The sequence below is a fragment of the Manis pentadactyla genome, chromosome 2 (assembly GCF_030020395.1).
Source record: "Manis pentadactyla isolate mManPen7 chromosome 2, mManPen7.hap1, whole genome shotgun sequence".
NCBI classification, from domain to species: domain Eukaryota; kingdom Metazoa; phylum Chordata; class Mammalia; order Pholidota; family Manidae; genus Manis; species Manis pentadactyla.
In genome coordinates, this window is record NC_080020.1 from 53,690,744 (window position 1) to 53,708,828 (window position 18,085).

General features: G+C 34.5%; 1 protein-coding gene across 2 annotated transcripts in view; it reads left to right on the forward strand.

The window, feature by feature from the left end:
• The first annotated feature begins 613 nt into the window (after positions 1 to 613).
• The window catches only part of PJA2 (praja ring finger ubiquitin ligase 2), a 64,819-nt gene continuing 47,347 nt past the window's right edge, over positions 614 to 18,085 (forward strand). For both annotated transcript variants that reach the window (XM_036886818.2, XM_057492752.1), the window contains exon 1: positions 614 to 769. The gene's annotated coding sequence lies outside the window, so the exon portion shown is untranslated. The remainder of the gene's footprint in view (positions 770 to 18,085) is intronic.

The window sequence follows — 18,085 nt, forward strand, 5'->3', positions numbered from 1 at the left end:
GTGACGCTGGGCAGAGGTGCCCCGCCTCCGTCGGCTGATTTATCTTGTCCCACCCATATCTGACCTGCAACAGGTTGAACTTTAGGCCAGGAGATCTTAACCTTTTTAGTCAGATTTCTAGTCGAATTACGATTTATTTTAGTTCCTCCATTATGGTTGCTGCTGTTGGAATCTCTGGAAGAGCCTAGCTGCGCCAGTGTCCATCCGCTCTCGCCCGCTTCCCTTTCTCTGAGACTCCGCCCTTTTCTCCCAGCCCAAACCACAAAAGGCCCTGTTATGCCAGCCCCAGCACGGCGCCCCGCCCCTCCCCAGGCGTCGCCGTGCTGCAGGGAAAGGGGGCGGGCCCAGACTGGGGCAGGGGCGGAGCGTGGCTCCGTCCTCCTCCGGCCAATCGGTGAAGGCTCCCAGAGCGAGGAAAGGGGACCGGGGAGTAGAGACAGCCCGAGTATTTTTCCCTTTTTCTGCCACGTCCCAACCATTGACGTGAGCCCACTCCTCAGGTTCCGATTGGATATGTGGATTTTTCCCGCAGAGGCCTTTTAAGCTTACTGGTGGCCACTATTTAGGGGTGGGGCTGGCGCGCCCTCCTCCTCGGTCTCCACCGTGGCGCAAGGGGCGGGGCGCGCCGCCGCCGCAGCTTGTGCTTCCGTCGCCGCTGCCGCCGGCCTCTACGTGTTCGGCGGGGGAGGAGTCGGAGGCGGAGAAGAAGGCGGTGGTGGCGGGTGGAGGATCGAGCGCTGTTCTCGCGCCGGAGCCGCTGCACAGTTCGGTGAGGGGATTTTTTTTTTTAAAATCTGGCTTATTCTCTTGTGAGGAATTTAGGGTCGGGGCGAGGAAATTGCTGCCTTCACCTCCTCCATCTCCTAATTTCTCTCAAGAAGAAGCGGGGCCTGTCCCCGGCCCGCTGCGCCGGCCATGGTGGGTGGGGTTGATGGCTGGAAGAGGCCTTTTTCGCCTCCTGGGCCCTGTCCAGCCCGGACCTGGTGCTCGAGTCCTCGGCCTCCGCGCCCGCTGTCCCCAGCCGATGGCGTCGATGGTATCGGGGGTCTCCACCGACCCGTCTTCCGGCCGCCTTCTCAGCTGTCCTTGGTGCCGTGGCCAAGGACCCCGCTGCCTCTCTCCCCACGCTCGCGACTGTATACGTGTGTGCCCCCCGTCAGCACTCTCACCCGCCTTCTCTGCACGCTTCCAGTCCCCCCACACGGAGCCGGTCCGTCTTAGGCCACAGGCCTGCAGCCCTGCCCCGGAAAACCTTCCGTGGCCGTCGCTCTCCTAGCTGTGTTTGCATTTTCCCCGATTGTCGCCGAGGCTCGGGCACGTAGACACCTTGTACAGACCACAGCAGTCGTTCTCCCGGTATCACCACTCTTCATCACTGCTTCCCCCTTTTAGCGATGTCAGAGCACGCCTCCGGTAGATGCCCCTTCAATTTTGCCCCCCCCTAAGATTACTGCTTGTTAATCATTTTGCGCACGTTCAAAATGGTGAGTTGAAAGTCGCTCACACCAAGTTGAAGAAAAGGGGAGGAGGTAAATAGTCTTTTGCAGGAAGGAAAATTTTAATCTGTAAGACTTAACCTCTTCAGGCATATATTTTTTTTGCTTTGAGTGTACTGGTTTTGTGAAGTTTACGATTCTTTTAAAGACAATATAATGTTACGCATGAATTATTTGGTCAGTTAAATGTCTGCTGAAGACTACACATTTGAAGAGTATGTAACCATGTAAGTAAAACATTAAGATAACACGTTTAAACTTTTTCAGGTTTCTCGTCTTCTGGAATTCATGTCATTTTTATATGAAATAACTAATTTTTAAAAATTAAGTACAGACATGCAAGCTTGATCTAAAATTCAACAATATAGGAAAAAAGACTGTTAGGTAAAATGTGAACATTTTTTATCCCCATTCTCACTGCATTTTTCTAACTGCACTTTTAAACACATACATACATGTAAACTTTGTGTGTGTGTGAGGAAGAATACCAAACATTGGTCTATCACTTGCGTTATTCACTTACATATCTTGGACATCTGTACTTGTTATATATAGGTCTACTTAATAGTTTTAAAAGTTAAGTGTCATTTCATTAGTTTGAATGGGATACAATTTAACGATTCCCTTATGAAAAGACATTTAACTAGTTTCTCTTTGCTACCACAAGTATGCTTTATTTGAAGCCAGTTTTTTGTTGATTAGCTTTTAATTACAAACTAAAAAATTCAAACAATATAGAAGAATGTAAGTTAAAAATGCAATTTCCACTTCCCCTTCTAGTCGTACCTTCATCCTGTTCAGGAAACTTCCTCTGTCTATATGTGTATGTGATTATTTCTGGAGCATGGATTCCTAGAAATGGAATTGTTGAGTTAAAGGGTATGATAACATTTCTCCCTCATTAGTATTCTTTCTGAAATTATTCTTGACTGCTTTCTTAGGCATTTCTTCCCCAGATGAACTTTAGACTCAACATGTAAATTAAATTTTAAAATCCTTAGGTTTTTGAATGATGTTACATTGAAATTTTAGATTACTTTGGAGTGAACTGACTTTTATGATATTGAAGTCTTTCCCTTCAGTATGTATGTATAGTATGTCTCATTTCACTCATATCTTGTTTTATATTCTTAGGTAAAGGTTTATGTGTTTTTTTCCATATATATAACATTCCTTCTTAGTATTCTAGTTTTATGATTTTGATTGCTCTGGTGGATGGAAACTTCCAGTAACATTTTCTCTTTTTTTTTCGGTATAGGGAAGCTTTTGAATTTTTTTCTCTTTATCGTGAATTCATCACTTTTGAGTTGATTAAGAATACAGTTTTGTGGCTTTCTTTCCAATTTTTATAGCTTAATGTGTGTTCCTCACTGCTTTGGCTATTATACTGCCGATATAATGTTGAATAACAACACTGATAGTTAAAAAGTTGATGGTGTTTTTGACTTTAAACATATTGCTTCTGATGTTTTAGCATCAATTGTGTGTGCTGAAGCTTTCTGATAGAGAATATTAAGTTAAAATATTTTTCCTATTCTTAGCTTTCCAACGTGATCTTATTGTTTTTCAGATCTGATGACATTTTTAAAAGCCAGAAATGGGTATTGAATTTTTTTCATGTTTTTGACATCTTTTGAGTTGTTATATAAGGGCAGCCCCAGTAATTCCTGGTTAGTATTTTCCCCAAAGAGCTCCTTTTTAAAGAATCAGCTTTTTAAAGGATAATTTACATGCAATAAAATCTGTATATTTAAAATGTACAGCTCAGTGTTTTGATAATGTGTACACCCATGTCACTACTACCACAGTCAGGATACAGAATATTTCTATCATCCCTAAAAGTTACTTTCTGCCCTTTTGCAGTAAGTCATATTTTCACCCTCAGCCCCAGGAAACATTTGTCTTCTCTTTCTCTCTATAAATTGGTTTCATTTGTTAACAAATTTCATATAAATGGAATCATAGAATATGTACTCTTTTGCATCTGGTGTTTTTTTCTCTCAGCATGGTGTTGTGAGGATCGTTTATGTATTTTGTGTTCATGATTTTTATTGCTGAATGGTAGTCCCTTGTACTTATTGGTTTACCACAATTTGTTGACCATTTCACCTATTTATGGAGATTGGGTTGATTACCGTCTGGGGCTGTTCCTAATAAAGCTGTTATGAATATTCATTCATGAGTGTTTGTATAAACATGTGTTTTCATTTCTCTTGGGTGATACCTAGAAGTGGATTTGTTGGGTTGTATGATAAGTGAATATGTAATTGTAAGAACTTGCCAAACTGCTTACTATGTTACAGTTCCAGTTGCTGTACATTTTCATCAACACTTAGTTATTTCAGTCTTTAATTTTAGCCCCACTTGTGGGTATGTAGTAGTATTATACTGTAATTTTACCATGCATTTATATGATGATTGATGATGCTGAGAATTTGCTCATGTGCTTATAGGTTATATATCTGTATGTCTTCCTTTGGGAAATATCTGTTCAAAATTTCACGCTTTTTTTACTGATTTATAATTGATACACAGTATTATATTGACATGTATTTCAGGCATACAACATAGTGATTTGACAATTGTTTATATTTCTAAATGCTTACCACAATACATGTAGTTGAACTTTTGCCAATTTTTAAACATTGGGTTGCTTGTGTTACGGAATTGTAAGAATTCTTTATATTTTTCTTACAAAGTCCTTTCATACACACACACACGCACGCCTCAAGTTTACCTTTACTTTTTCCTAACTTTTTGAAATAGAGAAACTTTTGATTTTGATTAAATTTAGTTTGTCAGTTTTTTTCTTCAGTGATTTGTGTTTCTGTGTTCTAGGTTTGCTCAATGCAAAGTTGTGCAAATTACTTCTTTTCTTCTACTAGTTTTATAATCCTAGTATTTTATGTCAACACAATAGTGTTTTATGTCAAGATGTATCATCCATTTTGAGTTAATTCTTTATAAGGTATGAGATTAAAGAGTCAGAGTTTATTTTCCCAGTTCTGGCACCTTTTACTGGGAACATTTTGCTTTCCCCGATTGAATTGACTTAATCAAAAATCAGCTGACTCTATATGTGAGTCTATTTCTGTACTATACCTCCATCTCTGTATCTAGTTTACCCTTTACCATATTGTCAGGATTATTGTAGCCTTATAATAAATCTTGAATCCAGCTAGTATGAGTCCTCTTTTATTCTTTTCTCAAAATCATTCTGGATATTCTAGTTCCTTTGCTGTTCCATAACATTTTTTAGAGGTGATTGATTGGTTTCTACAAAAGGTACTGCAGAGATGTTCATTAAGATTGTATTGAAGATATCAGTAATTTTGGGAAGAACTGACACCTTAATATTGAGTCTTCAAATAAATGAGCACAGGATATCTCCATTTATTTAGATCTTTGATTTCTTTTCATCACCATTTTGTAGTTTCAGTTGTTATTGCTCATATTTTGTTAGATTCATGTCTAAGTATTTCATTTCTGATACTATTGTATATGATAATTTTCTTAAGTTTCCATTTCCAATTGTTCATGGACAGTATGTAGAAATAGAGTTGGTTTTATATACTGACCTTGAATCCAGCAAGCTTGCTAAACTCACATAGTACTTTTTATTGTAGATAATGTGGTTTTCCTATGTAAATAATTATATCATTTGCAAATATAGAACAGTTCTATTTCTTTTCTTTTCAATTTGTATGTACACCCCCTGCCTTTTTTCCTTATAGCACTGACTAGGACTTCCAGTATAACGTTGAATAGGAGTGGTAAGAGCAGATATCCTTGTCTTGTTCCCAGTGTTAGGAGGAAAGGTTTCAGTCATTTCATTATTAATTGTTATTAGGTATAATAGGCTTTTTATCAAATTCACTAAGTTTTTATGGAGTAGACACTGAGTTTGGTCAAGTGTTTCTCACTATTTATTGAGGTGATCATATAGTTTATTTTCTTTGGTCTATTAATAAGATGAATTACATTGATTTATTTTTAAATGTTGAATCAGTGTTGCCTTCTTTAGGTATACCTCACTTGGTTGTAATGTATCATTTTCATAAATTGGTGGATTAGATTTGCTAATATTTTGTTGAGAACTTTTTTTGTACCTGTGTTCAGGAAGGATGTTTTTTTCATTTAATTTTTTTGTATCAGATAATTCTGACCTCATAGAGTTGACAGTGGTAATTTTTTCTTACACTTTCTGAAAAAAATTTGGATAGGATTAGTATTAGTTTGATAAATGTTTGTTAGAATTTGCAAGCTAACCCATCTGGGTCTAGCTTTTTCTTTGTTGAAAAGTTTTAAAGGATAAATTCAGTTACGTTTAATTGAGATAGGATGGTTACGGTTATATATTTCTTCTTGGAAGCATTCAGTCTTTGTAGGATTCACTTTCACTTACTATATGAACTTAAGTAGTTTGTGTCTTTCAAGGAATTTGTCTTATTTCATCTATTCATTGCCATAAAGAAACTTGTTTCTTTATTATCTCTGTAGTATCTGTAGTGATGTCTTTTTTTCATTCCTGTTATTGGCAAGGTGTCCTCTATTTTGTCCAGTTAGTTTCCAGGTTTACTGATTTTACTCATTTTCCCAAAGAGCCAGCTTTATATTTTACTGCCTTTATGGAGGTGAAGAGGGGGTTGATTTCATTCATTTCTGATCTTTCTGCAGTTGACCCTTAAGCAGTGTGGGTTTGAACTGTACAGGTATTTTTGTATGCTTTAGATTTAAGTCCACTCTATTTTGATTTCTTAAGATACAAGCTTAGGCCACTGATTTGAGACCTTTTCCCTCTAAGAATTACTTTCGGTGTCCCACAGATTTTGTTATGTATTTTCTAAGTTCTTACATACCTTTCACTTTGACCTATGAGTTATTTAGAAGTATGTTGTTTAATTTCCATGTATTTGGTGATTTTTCCTGTCTCTGTAATTGATTTCTGTTTAATTTTGTTGCAGATTACATATTTTATATAATTTCTTGTGAGTTCTTTTTTTTTTTTTTTAATGGCCAAGAATACAGTCTATCTTGGTAAATGGTCCATATATACTTCAAAATAATGTGTATTCTGCTTTGGGGTAGACTATTCTATAAATTCTGTATTCTATATTAAGTTCTATTTTATTTTAAATTCTATTTTATATTAAATATTCTGTAATTGTTAAGTCAATTGAGATACTTAAGTTTTCTGTTTCCTTAGGTTTTTGTCTACTTGTTTTGTTGATCACTATGAGAGGAATTGAAATCTCCCGAGTATTATTAGGAGTTTGTCTATTTCTTTTCTAAAAATTTTTGCTTTGTGTATTTTGAACTTATGTTATTAGGTGCATAATATTTAGGATTGTTATGTCTTCCTGGTGAACTGACCCCTTGTTCGTTGTATAATATCCCTCTTTATCTCTGGGAATATTCCTACTGCAGTTTACTTTATCTGACATTAGTATCACCACTCCACCTTTCTTTTGATTAGAGTTTTCATGATATATCGTTGTACTTTTAATCTATACCTTTATATTTAAAGTGGGTTTGCTATAGAAAACCCAGTTATTTAATCCATCCTGACAGTCTGATTTTCTAATTAGGTAATTTTGGCCATTTATGTGTAATGTAATTATTTGATGTGATTGGATTTAAATCTGTTAACTCAGTATTTGTTCCCTATTTAACAACATATCTACTTTAGATTCTCTATTTTTTATTCCATTTTATCTTCCTTATGGGCTCACTACTTATGCTTATTTTGCCTCCTTAAAACAAAATAATACTGGTTTTTCTGTGATCTATATTACATATATTTAATTCTAGTTTATATTCAGGCAGTGTTATGCCACTTTTTATATAGTGTCAGAGATCTACAGCAGTGTATTTCCAATTTCTCCTTGCTATCTTATGGTATTATTGCCACATATCTTACTTTTACATATGCCATAAATTCATAATACTTGCTACTGTGTTTTTTTTTGACCTGCATTGTTCAGTATGTTAGTCACTAGCCAGTGTGACTGTTTAACTTTGAATTTAGAGTAGTCAGCATTAAATTAAGTTCAAGTTAATTTCTTCTGTTGAACATTTTTCAAGGGCTTAGTAGCCACATGTAGCTTTTAGCTTTCATATTGAACAGTGTAAGACATAGAACATTTCCATCATCTGAGAAAGTTGTCTCGACAGTGCTTTGTTGTTTTGAAGTAGTTAAAAATAAGAAAAAGTATATATTTTACATTTACCTTTATTTTAGTAATTTTCAGAGTTCTGCATTTTTTTTTGTGGAATCAAGTGTCTGTCCTTGTATTCTTTCTGTCTGAAGAAATTCATTTTACATTTCTTACAGGTAACAGTCTCTTGGATTGGCTTGAAAGTACTTTGTTTTTGAAAGTACTTTTTTTTGTTAAGATATTTTGCCCAGTATAGAATTATTTGTTCATAGTGTTTTTCTAACATTATCTTAAGGATGTCATATTGTCTTTTGCTTGCATAGTTTCTGACAAGTCAGTTGTAATTCTTACTTCATTCCTCTGTCTGCATCAAAAATGTTTCCTTCATTGTGTTTTGATAATAAGTTAAATATGATTCGTCTTAGAAGGGTGTGTTTTGTGTTTATCCTATTTTTTATGGATGGTTGCCAAGATTCTGAGATTTATGGTTTGATTACTTAAATCATGTTTAGAAATTTCACAGCATTTTCTCTTCTAATTTTTCTTTTGCACTGTTTACTCTCTTCTCCTTGTAGGATTCCAATTATATACATGGTAGTTCAATTGATAACAATACCATAATTTTTGGAGGCTCTGTTCTGTTCTTTTTCTTACCCCCCCCCCTTTTTTTTTTAACTCACTGTATTTCAATTTGGGTAATTTCTCATGACCTGTCTTGTAGCTTATTTATATTTTCCTTAAGTAGTCCTTTGAGGAGCCCATAAAACACATTCTTCATCTTTTCAATGGATTTTCAATTCCTTCATTTGCATTTTCATCTCTTGAAATCCTTGATCTGTTTCCTAACTCTACTATAGAAGTAAAGTCTTTTTTTTACTTCTAGCCAGAATAGAGGGCAGTGATTGCTGCCTTCCTAGTTATCTAAGCCTTTTTTTTTTCCTGTAGGGGTGAAGGTTTCAGGTAGGATTTTTGCAGTCTTAATCTTTTTGGCTGTTATTTCCTTGCATCAGAGAAAGATGGCCCCCTTAGTTATGTAACCTGTTTCCAATCATTTTAGCAGCCAAGAAGATCCATGGACAAGAGCCTGTGAATGGGTGCCAACATTCTGTTTCTATAGTTCTCTGAAATTCTATACTCTCATCTAACCTACTTGTTCATAGACTCTCTCAGTACTACTGAGTAACAGAAGATAACTAGAAAGGCTCCAAGTGTTTGGAAATTAATACATTTCTAAATAGTCCACAAACCAAAAACAGTCATGCTGAAAGTTAGAAAATACTTTGATCTGAAAAACAACAAAAATATTACATCAAAACTTGTGAAATGCAACTGAAGCAGTGTTTTGAGAGAACTGTATAGCTTTATGTGCATATATTAGTAAAGAAGAAAGGTAGAAAATCAGTAGTCTTGCAACTGAAGCTAGCAATAAGTCAAACCCAGGGAAAGTATAAGGAAGAAAATACAGTAAATCTATAAGTTGAAGTAGTAAATAAAGAAAATATAGTAAATCTGGAAGTAGAAGAGTTTTAGTTTGTTGAGAAGAATTTTTAAAAATATTATATTTTTAATGGACTGATCAAGGAAAAAATGGAAGAAAGTACAAATTACCAATACCAGGAATGAAAAAAGAGGCATCCCTACAGACTATAGATTTAAATTACCAACAAAAGGAAATCATAAATAACTTCATATTAACGCATTCAATAACTGGAATTAAAAGTTATAATTGAAAAACAACTTATCAAAACTGACATGTAAAGAAAGGAAAATATGAGTTGTCCAGTGACCAAATGGAATTTATCAAAAACTTCTTCACAAAGTAAAACCTAGGCCCAGATGGATTCACTGGTAAATCTTTCAAACATTTAAGAGAGAACACCAGGTTTACACAGACTCTTCTAAGAAGAAAAGGGAAACATGTCTGAGAATATTTTTGATTTTAGCAAAATCTGATCTCTCTCATGACTATAGAGAAGTAAAACAGTGGTATGTAAAGAGGGTAATATAGATATGTTCCAGGAATGCAAGGTTGGTTTAATGTTTTAAAATTAATATAATCCATTTCTTTAACAGAACAGTAGAACAGTGTAGAGAAACCATAGGACCATCTCTTTAGATACAGAGAAATAACTTGATATCATTCAACAGCTTTTTGTTTAAAAGGCCTCATCAAACTGGGAGTAGAAGGAAACATCCATAATTTTTTGGAGTATGAACAAAAAACCTACAGTTAGCATCCTACTCCATGAAAAACCTTATTTCATGCCCAGTATCTCTACCTCTAGGAAATGTTATATTGGAATCCTAATTAGTGCTTCCAGGCAAACAAAATAATTATAAAAATGGAAAAGAAAAAAAATGTGTTTATTTGCAAGCTATTAGAGTAAGCGCACTTAGAAAGATGACTGGATATAAGGCCAATTATAAGTTGTGTACTAGCAACCAAGAAAGTATAAAATAACATTAGAAAAGTACATTTATAGTAGTATCAAAATACTTTGTAAGATAACTACAAAATCTAAGAAAACTCTATACTAAAAATTATAAAATAGTGCTACAGACATTTCTAAAATACTTAAATGGAGACATATTCCATCTTTATGTAGTAGAAAAACTCAATTTCGTTAAAATGTCAGTTTTCCCCAAGTTGAGCTATAGGTTCAATACAGTCTCAAGACCCAGAATTTTTCTTTTGGTCAAATGGATTCCAAAATTTACATCAAAATGTAAATGTCTCACGTGTAAAGATTTGCTTTGAAGTTATAGTAATTAAGACCATGTTCTTATTAGAACAAGGTAGACAAAAAGACCAATGGAAGAATATGTGTGTCCAGAAATAGACCTTCACATATGTGGTTTCTTGGTTTACAAAAAAGCTTCACTGAAGTTAAGAAGAGAAAGCATCTGTTTTTAATATTTCTGTTAGGTAAACTGGATATCCAAATAGAAAGAAATGTGCCTTGACTTTTACCTGATACTGTATTCAGAAGTTCATTTATCTTGGATTATAAACCTGAATGTAGAAGTTGAAATGATGAAGCTTCAAGTAGAAAACCTAGGAAAATATCTTCATCACTTTGCAATAGGCAAAAATTTCTTAAATGGGCATAAAATTGATTAATTAGGCTACATAAAATAAAGAATTTCTATTCCTGAAGACACTAAGAAAGGGAAAAGGTGAGCCACAGACAGCAAGAATATATTTGCAATAAATAAATCTGGTGAAGGACTTGCATCCAGAAAATGTAAGTAACTCTCTTACAAATCATAAAGGAAAAGGCAAGCAGTCTAGTTTTTTAAAAAATGAAAAAAGTGAGCAAGTTCTTCACAAAAGATGTCCAGAGAGCTAATATGCATAGGTATTACTCATCAGACATATCATAATGAAGCACCATCACAGCCCTAACCAGAATGGCTGAAATTAAAGGTTGACAGTATCAAGTGTTGTCAAGGATATAAAACAACTGATACTCTCATATATTGCTGGTGGGAATGTAAAATGTTTCAATCATTCTGGAAAACTGGCCGTTACCTGTTCTAGATAAATGTAACCCTATGCCGTGACTCAGTAATTCCAGATCAGATGCACCCAGGAAAGGTGCAAAAGCATGTATAAGGATGTTTATAGCAATGTGAACAAATCCCAGAAACACTGTATTGAGCAAAAGTAAACAGACTCAAAAGAGTTCATACTGAATCATTCTATTTGTATGAAGTTTCAACAGGAAAAGCTAATCTGGGGTAATAGAAGTCAGGAAAGTGGTTGCATGTTGGTTGAGAAGAGAATGACTTGGAATAGACAAGGAAGCCTTCTGAAGTGATGGTAATGTTTTATATCTTGATCTAGGTGGTAGTTACTCAGATGTGTACATATGTAAAAATTCACTGGCCTATATGCTTAAGAGTTTTGTGCTTTATTTTGTGTAAGCAATTCTTCAACAAATGGTTGTAGAGAAATGGAAAATAACTTTAAATTTTAGTTTTCATCATGAAAACTTAAAATTTCTGTAGATTACAAGGAACCCCCATATACATATCATGTTGCCTCAATATTTTGCCCTCCTTATCTACCCAACTCCCACTCAAGTATGTTCTTTTTTTAAAATATAGTTAGCACACATCTGTCAAAATATCACAGATAACATTAATTTATTCTGAGCAAATTTTCCGATTTTTATCATCAAATGAAATTTGCCACATTTTAGTGTATATGACTTTGAGTTTTCTATTTTCCTCTTTTTCTGGCTCATTGACATGTAAATAAATCTCTGCTGCTGCTTGATTCAGAACTAATAGGATTTATCCATCTGAAAGGAGGATGGGTTGGACAGTTCTTAATTGTGCCACCTCTGAGTCAGAGATCTTCCTATCTAAATAAGAGGTAAATTTGAGGAATAGTCTTAAGTGTTTTTTTTTAATGGTTTGATATTTTAGTCTTTCATCTCAATTTGTATTTGACTCATCTTTAACCTTTTTTCCCCCTTAGCCAATTATACTTTGAGTAAAGCATAGAAAATCTTTATTCCTCTAATGTTTTGGGTATATTCTCATTCAGTTCTATCTTCACAGTTTCTCTCTGTAGTCTTTCAAAAAAAAGTATTTTTGTAATGCTTTTTTTTAACAGAATAACACTTTATTAATATTTGGTGAAATAAAGGAATTAGAATACAGTTTTTAAACTATTTAAATGTAAAATTTTTGGATCATCTAAAGATCTGTTCTGACTACATATGTATTATGTTTGAGTTATTTTTCATTGTAATTTCAGTATATGAATGCTGAGTTTGTTCCTCTTCTACAATAATTTACAGAAAGTTTTCAGAAATTAGTAGTATTTAAGCAAGCTTACCCTTCTGTCAGATTTCCTGTTGGTGTTACTAGGAATTGCAAACCCATTTCATCTCAGAAGTTTTTATTTATTTATTTTTATTTTTTGAGAGGGCATCTCTCATGTTTATTGATCAAATGGTTGTTAACAACAATAAAATTCTGTATAGGGGTCTCAATGCACAATCATTAGTCAACCCCAAGCCTAATTCTCAACAGTCTCCAATCTTCTGAAGCATAACGAACAAGTTCTTACATGGTGAACAAGTTCTTACATAGTGAATAAGTTCTTACATGGTGAACAGTGCAAGGGCAGTCATATCACAGAAACTTTCGGTTTTGATCACGCATCAACTATAAACAATTAAGTCAGATATGATTATTCATTTGATTTTTATACTTGACTTATTCATCTCAGAAGTTTAATAGTTGTCCATTTTTAAATTTCTCTCTGGTATAGTCCTAGGTATTGTTACTATTTCTGCAGTTGTTCATTTGCATAATTTTGTAGTCACATCCTGAAAGTTTTCTTGTGTAGCAGCCTGTAATTTCTAAGTCTACTGGTTGGTAGTAAATTACTGATTTATTGCAATTAGTTTTAGTAATATACCCAGCTGTTTACAGTGATATATAGAAATACTATCATCTCAGTTGTTATTCATCATGTGTATACTAGCCAGATCTACTGGAATATTTTGCAGTTGTGTATAAGCAATCATTTGTGCTTGTAGGTAGAAGATGCAAAAAAATCTAGAAATAGATTTAAAAGAATATGTAAGTGTGAGAAATAATTTAATTGCAAGTTTATATTGATAATCAAAATAGGTACTTTTTAATATCTTGGAATATTTATTTTGCCTTGGCAGCTGAGAATGGAAAGATGAGATAATGTTACTAAGCTAAGTTTAAAGGTATTTGGGTTCAACATATATAAACAGCTTTCTAATAACATTTGTCATGAACCCATTTGTCATGAAATGTATGTTTCTGAATTTATATTCCTGTGACTATTAACAAAATTTTATATGATCAAGTTATATTATGAAAGAGAGATGCAGGCTAGATTACTATAGAACTTTATTTTAAAAAGGAACTTTAAGAAACATTTTTAGGGCATTTTGGAGGCATATATGTAAAACTAGATATGGGAGAATATAAAATACTGAGTGAGCTTGAAAGACCTACATACTCCTTCAAACACTAGAATCAAATTGTATTTGTTTTTCAAGTAACTTTTCTGTTTCTAGAAAAGGCACTTTAAAAGTGAATTGTTTCTCGGCAGCCTGTTGAATGGGAGAAAATATTCACAAATTGTATATCTGATCGGTTAATATCCACATATATAAAAAATTCATATACCTCAATAACAAAAAAATGCAAACAGTATGATTAGAAAATGGGCAGATAGACATTTTCCAAAAGAGACATACAGATGGTCAACAACATACACATGAAAAAAATGCTCCACATCACTAATCATCAGGGAAATGCAAATCAAAACCACAATGAGATACCACCTTACACCAGTCAGAATGGCTATTATGGAAAAACAAGAAATAACAAGTATTGGTGAGGATGTGGAGAAAAGGGAACCCTTGTGCAGGAATATTAAATAGTACAGCCACTGTGGAAAACAGTATGGAGGTTCCTCAAAAAATTAAAAATAGAAATACTGTATGATCCAGCAATTCCACTCTGGGTATTTACCTGAAGAAAACAAATCATTAATTCAGAAAGATACATATATAACCCTATGCTTATTGCAGCATTAGAAAATGAAAACACTAACCCAGAAAGATCTATGCACCCCCCTTCCATGTTTATTTCAGCATTACTTAAAATAGCCATGATAAGGAAACAACCTAAGTATTCATCAGCAGATGAATGGATAAAGATGTGCTATAAAGCCAAGGAATGAAAGGATTGCTAGCATCTACCAGAAACTAGAAGACATACAGGAAGATTCTTCCCTATAGTCTTTGGAGGGAGCATGGCTCTATCAACACATTGATTTCAGACTTTCAGCTTCTAGAATTGTGAGAGAACAAATTTCTGTTGTTCTAAGCCAAAAAAACTAAAAACAATCATATCTTCCTGGAGTGGGGAGTGATTAATTAGGGTGTGTATGTATGCATATGTATATACAGTGGAATTATCATTTAGCCATAAGAATGAAATCTTCGTCTTTTGCAATGACATGGATGGACCTTGAAAGCATTATTCTAAGTGAAATAGATCAGAGAAAGACAAATACGGAATGATCCCACTTATATGAACAATCTAAACACAAAGCTTATAGATACAGAGAAATTGGTGGTGACTGGAAGTGGGTGGGAGGGTGGATTGGGCAAAATGGGTGAAAGGGGTCAAAAGATACAAACTTCCAGTTCTGTCTTTTGAGATGTGTATTGGGATGTAATGCGCAGCGTGGTGGCAATAGTTAATACTGTCTTGTATATTTGAAAGTTGCTAAAAGAGTAGATCTTACAAGTTCTCATCTAAGGAAAATAATTTGTAACTATGTATGGTGATGGATGTTAACTAGACTTATTTTGGTGATCATTTCATATACTGAATCATTATGTTGTACCTGAAACTAATGTTATATGTTAATTATATCAAAAGAAGAAAGTGAGTTATTTCTTCCTTAGCAAATGGGGCACAGAGGTATAGATCTAAGTTTTCAGTTGAAAGTCTTCTTGAATGAAAGTCTTTAATGAAAAAAAAAATATTTAAATGAAAACTTCATTTAAATCAGATTTAAATTCTAAAGGCAAGTGTCCCTGATCAAGTAGCTATTTAACAAGTATCTACTAGGCGATAGGTAGAGTATAGGAACTAAGCAGCGGTTCTGACATTGCCAACAATCAAAAGACCAGAATAATTCATTTTGAGACTGTCAGCCCCAACAGGGCACGTTCCATGCTGGGAATAAATAGATCTTTTAAGGGGAGAAAATATACTTTTGTGAGATGGTATTAGAAAATCTTTTTTCTAGTAATAGTAGAAATACAAGAAAATCTGGTATCAAGTACATGGAATTTAAGTTATTTGTATTTGTTATCTATTACAGGATAATTTGTTATGCTGCAATAGACCTAGCAGCTCAGAACATTTGTCTCATAATTTCTCTGAGTCAGAAATTCAGGAGCAGCCTGGCTGTGTGATTTTGGCTCAGGGCCTTTCGTAAGGTTGTGGCCAAATGTGGCTGGAACTGCAGTCCTCTGAAGGTTGATTGGTGCTGAAGGATCTGCTTCCTATGTGGTTCATTCATAAGGCTTTAGCTAGAAGACTCCAGTTCCTTCTGGCTTTTGACAGGAACTGCCAGTTACTCATTGCATGGACATTTCCATAGGACTACTTGAGTAATCGCATGATGTAGCAGCTGGCTTCTTCCAGAGTGTGAACCAAGAGAGAGAGAGCTAGAAGAACACCAGAGTGCTTTTTATGCCTTAATCTTGTACATCACATACTGTTAATTCTGTCACATTGTCTTCATTAGAAACAAGTCACCAAGCACAACCCACACTTAAAGGGAGCAAATTAGGCTCTGCTTTTTGAAGGAACAAGAATCAAAAAATGTGTGGACATATTTTGAAACTACCACATTATTCTGATAGTGTAAGGTGACATTACTGAAGTGGGTACGCTGCACTGAAAAAATAATAATGTTACTTTTAAGTATTATACAAGCTGTGTTATTGGAGAAGTGTGATTATACTGAAGACAAAAATTGAAGATGTAGGCCTAGTATGTACCAACTTCAGTGTGTATTGTGTTCATTTAGGTATATGAGCACTCATGCTGTTTGCCTAAGTCTTTTTTCTTACTGCTGTTTAGATGCTTATTGTTCTTAATTCTACTACCACTAACTTTCATTTAATTTACCTAAGTATCAGAGTTGGAATCTGAATCTAAGTATATCTGACACAACCTTCTCTTTTCCTTGTATTTCTGCATTTCCATCAGAGAAAGGAGCACAGAATTGTTAATTCATTAACTCATCCATTTGTTCAGCAATTATTTAAATATATACTATGTTAGATAAGTATTAGACACAGTGCATTCAAATAAAAATAAAACAAGGTCTTCGTCTTTAAATTCACCAGTCTTTAAATTCTGCTGTGGGAGGTGTACCTCCTGTACCAATACTTTTCTTTGGTACTTTCCTTTGGTATCCTTTGGAAGGTTGTTTCTGTTGCCTGTCAGGAGCTCCTGGGGTACTATCCTAGTTAAAATGATAAAGTAACAATTTCTGGGTTAATAAGATCTAGGAATTACTAGATTAACCTAGATTAATTATAATTATTATAATTAATTTCTGGATTAACCCTTTAATTCTTAAAACAAACATATTTGTCCAGTTTTTAAAAATTTTACCTTTAGTAAGAAGTATGTGAAAAGGCATTTGAAGTAAATAATTGTCCCAAGTAGAGAGGGGTCATGTGTGTTTATTAGGTGAATAGTACCAGGGACAAGAGATTAATTCAGATAAGGAAACATCTCTAGAGAAAACTCAGACTGCGTGCCCAATTCACTTTAGATATAAGCTTGGAACTGCAGAGTTAATTGTTTTAATCTTGACGCACAACTGTGGTCTTTTATTCCTTATTATTCATTCTCTTGCTTGTTTTTTTTCTTTTTTATATGTAAAAGATAGGATTGGTATTACACTGTCGTAGATACTTGATTAGCTGACCTTAGATGAAATAGAGATGATTAGTATCAACAGAGAGGCTCTGGTTTATGTTTTATTCATAAGACAAGAACAGCCTTTGAAAATAATAATAATAAAAGAAGCAGAGAACAAGAAAGTACAAGAAATTAAAAAGATTAATAAAGAGAATACTAGAAGGCTCGAAGTAAAAGTGAATGAAATCTATTCCATAGAGTGAAAAAAAGAAAAGTTTAAAGACAGAGAGAGGGTCAATTTATATGGGCTACATATAGAGAAAATCGGAAGAAGAAGAAAAACAACATCTTAGAGTAAAACTGACATAGGTCTAAATTAAAACAGCCAGCCAGGGTTGTGTAGGAGAAATTAACAAATGGCCTGCCCCTAAGAGTCTTTGTGAAATTATAGAATACCATTTATTAAGAGAAAATCCTAAATATTTCAGGGAGTTTACTTACAAAAGAATGAGAAAGTTTAGCAAGATACAGCATCATGGAATGCTAAAAAATGCTTTCAGAGTTTGGAAAAAAATGATTTTATCTTGAACTGTACCCAACTTGAAGAAAAGATGAAAATGTTTTCAGATGTGCAAGTGCTCAACAGTTTACCTTCTCACATAAAATTCCTGTAACAAGTACTAGAGGATCTTCTAATAAAGATTTAAAAAGAACATGCGGTTCATAACAAGGGACAATCAAAAGATGACCCAGAAGTAGCTGGGTAGCAAACCGTGAAAACAAGGAGACTACTTTTAGATCAGGATATTGCAGGGCTTAGAAAAGAATATCTTTAAGAAGAAAGCAGAATCATGTTAAAGAAAAGTATGATTAGGAAACAGGGTGATTTTCATGATTTCTGTACCCATTCCAGTTCCTTTCCTCTCAGCATTCTGATCAGGCCTCTATACCCACCATTCTACCAAAGGTGCC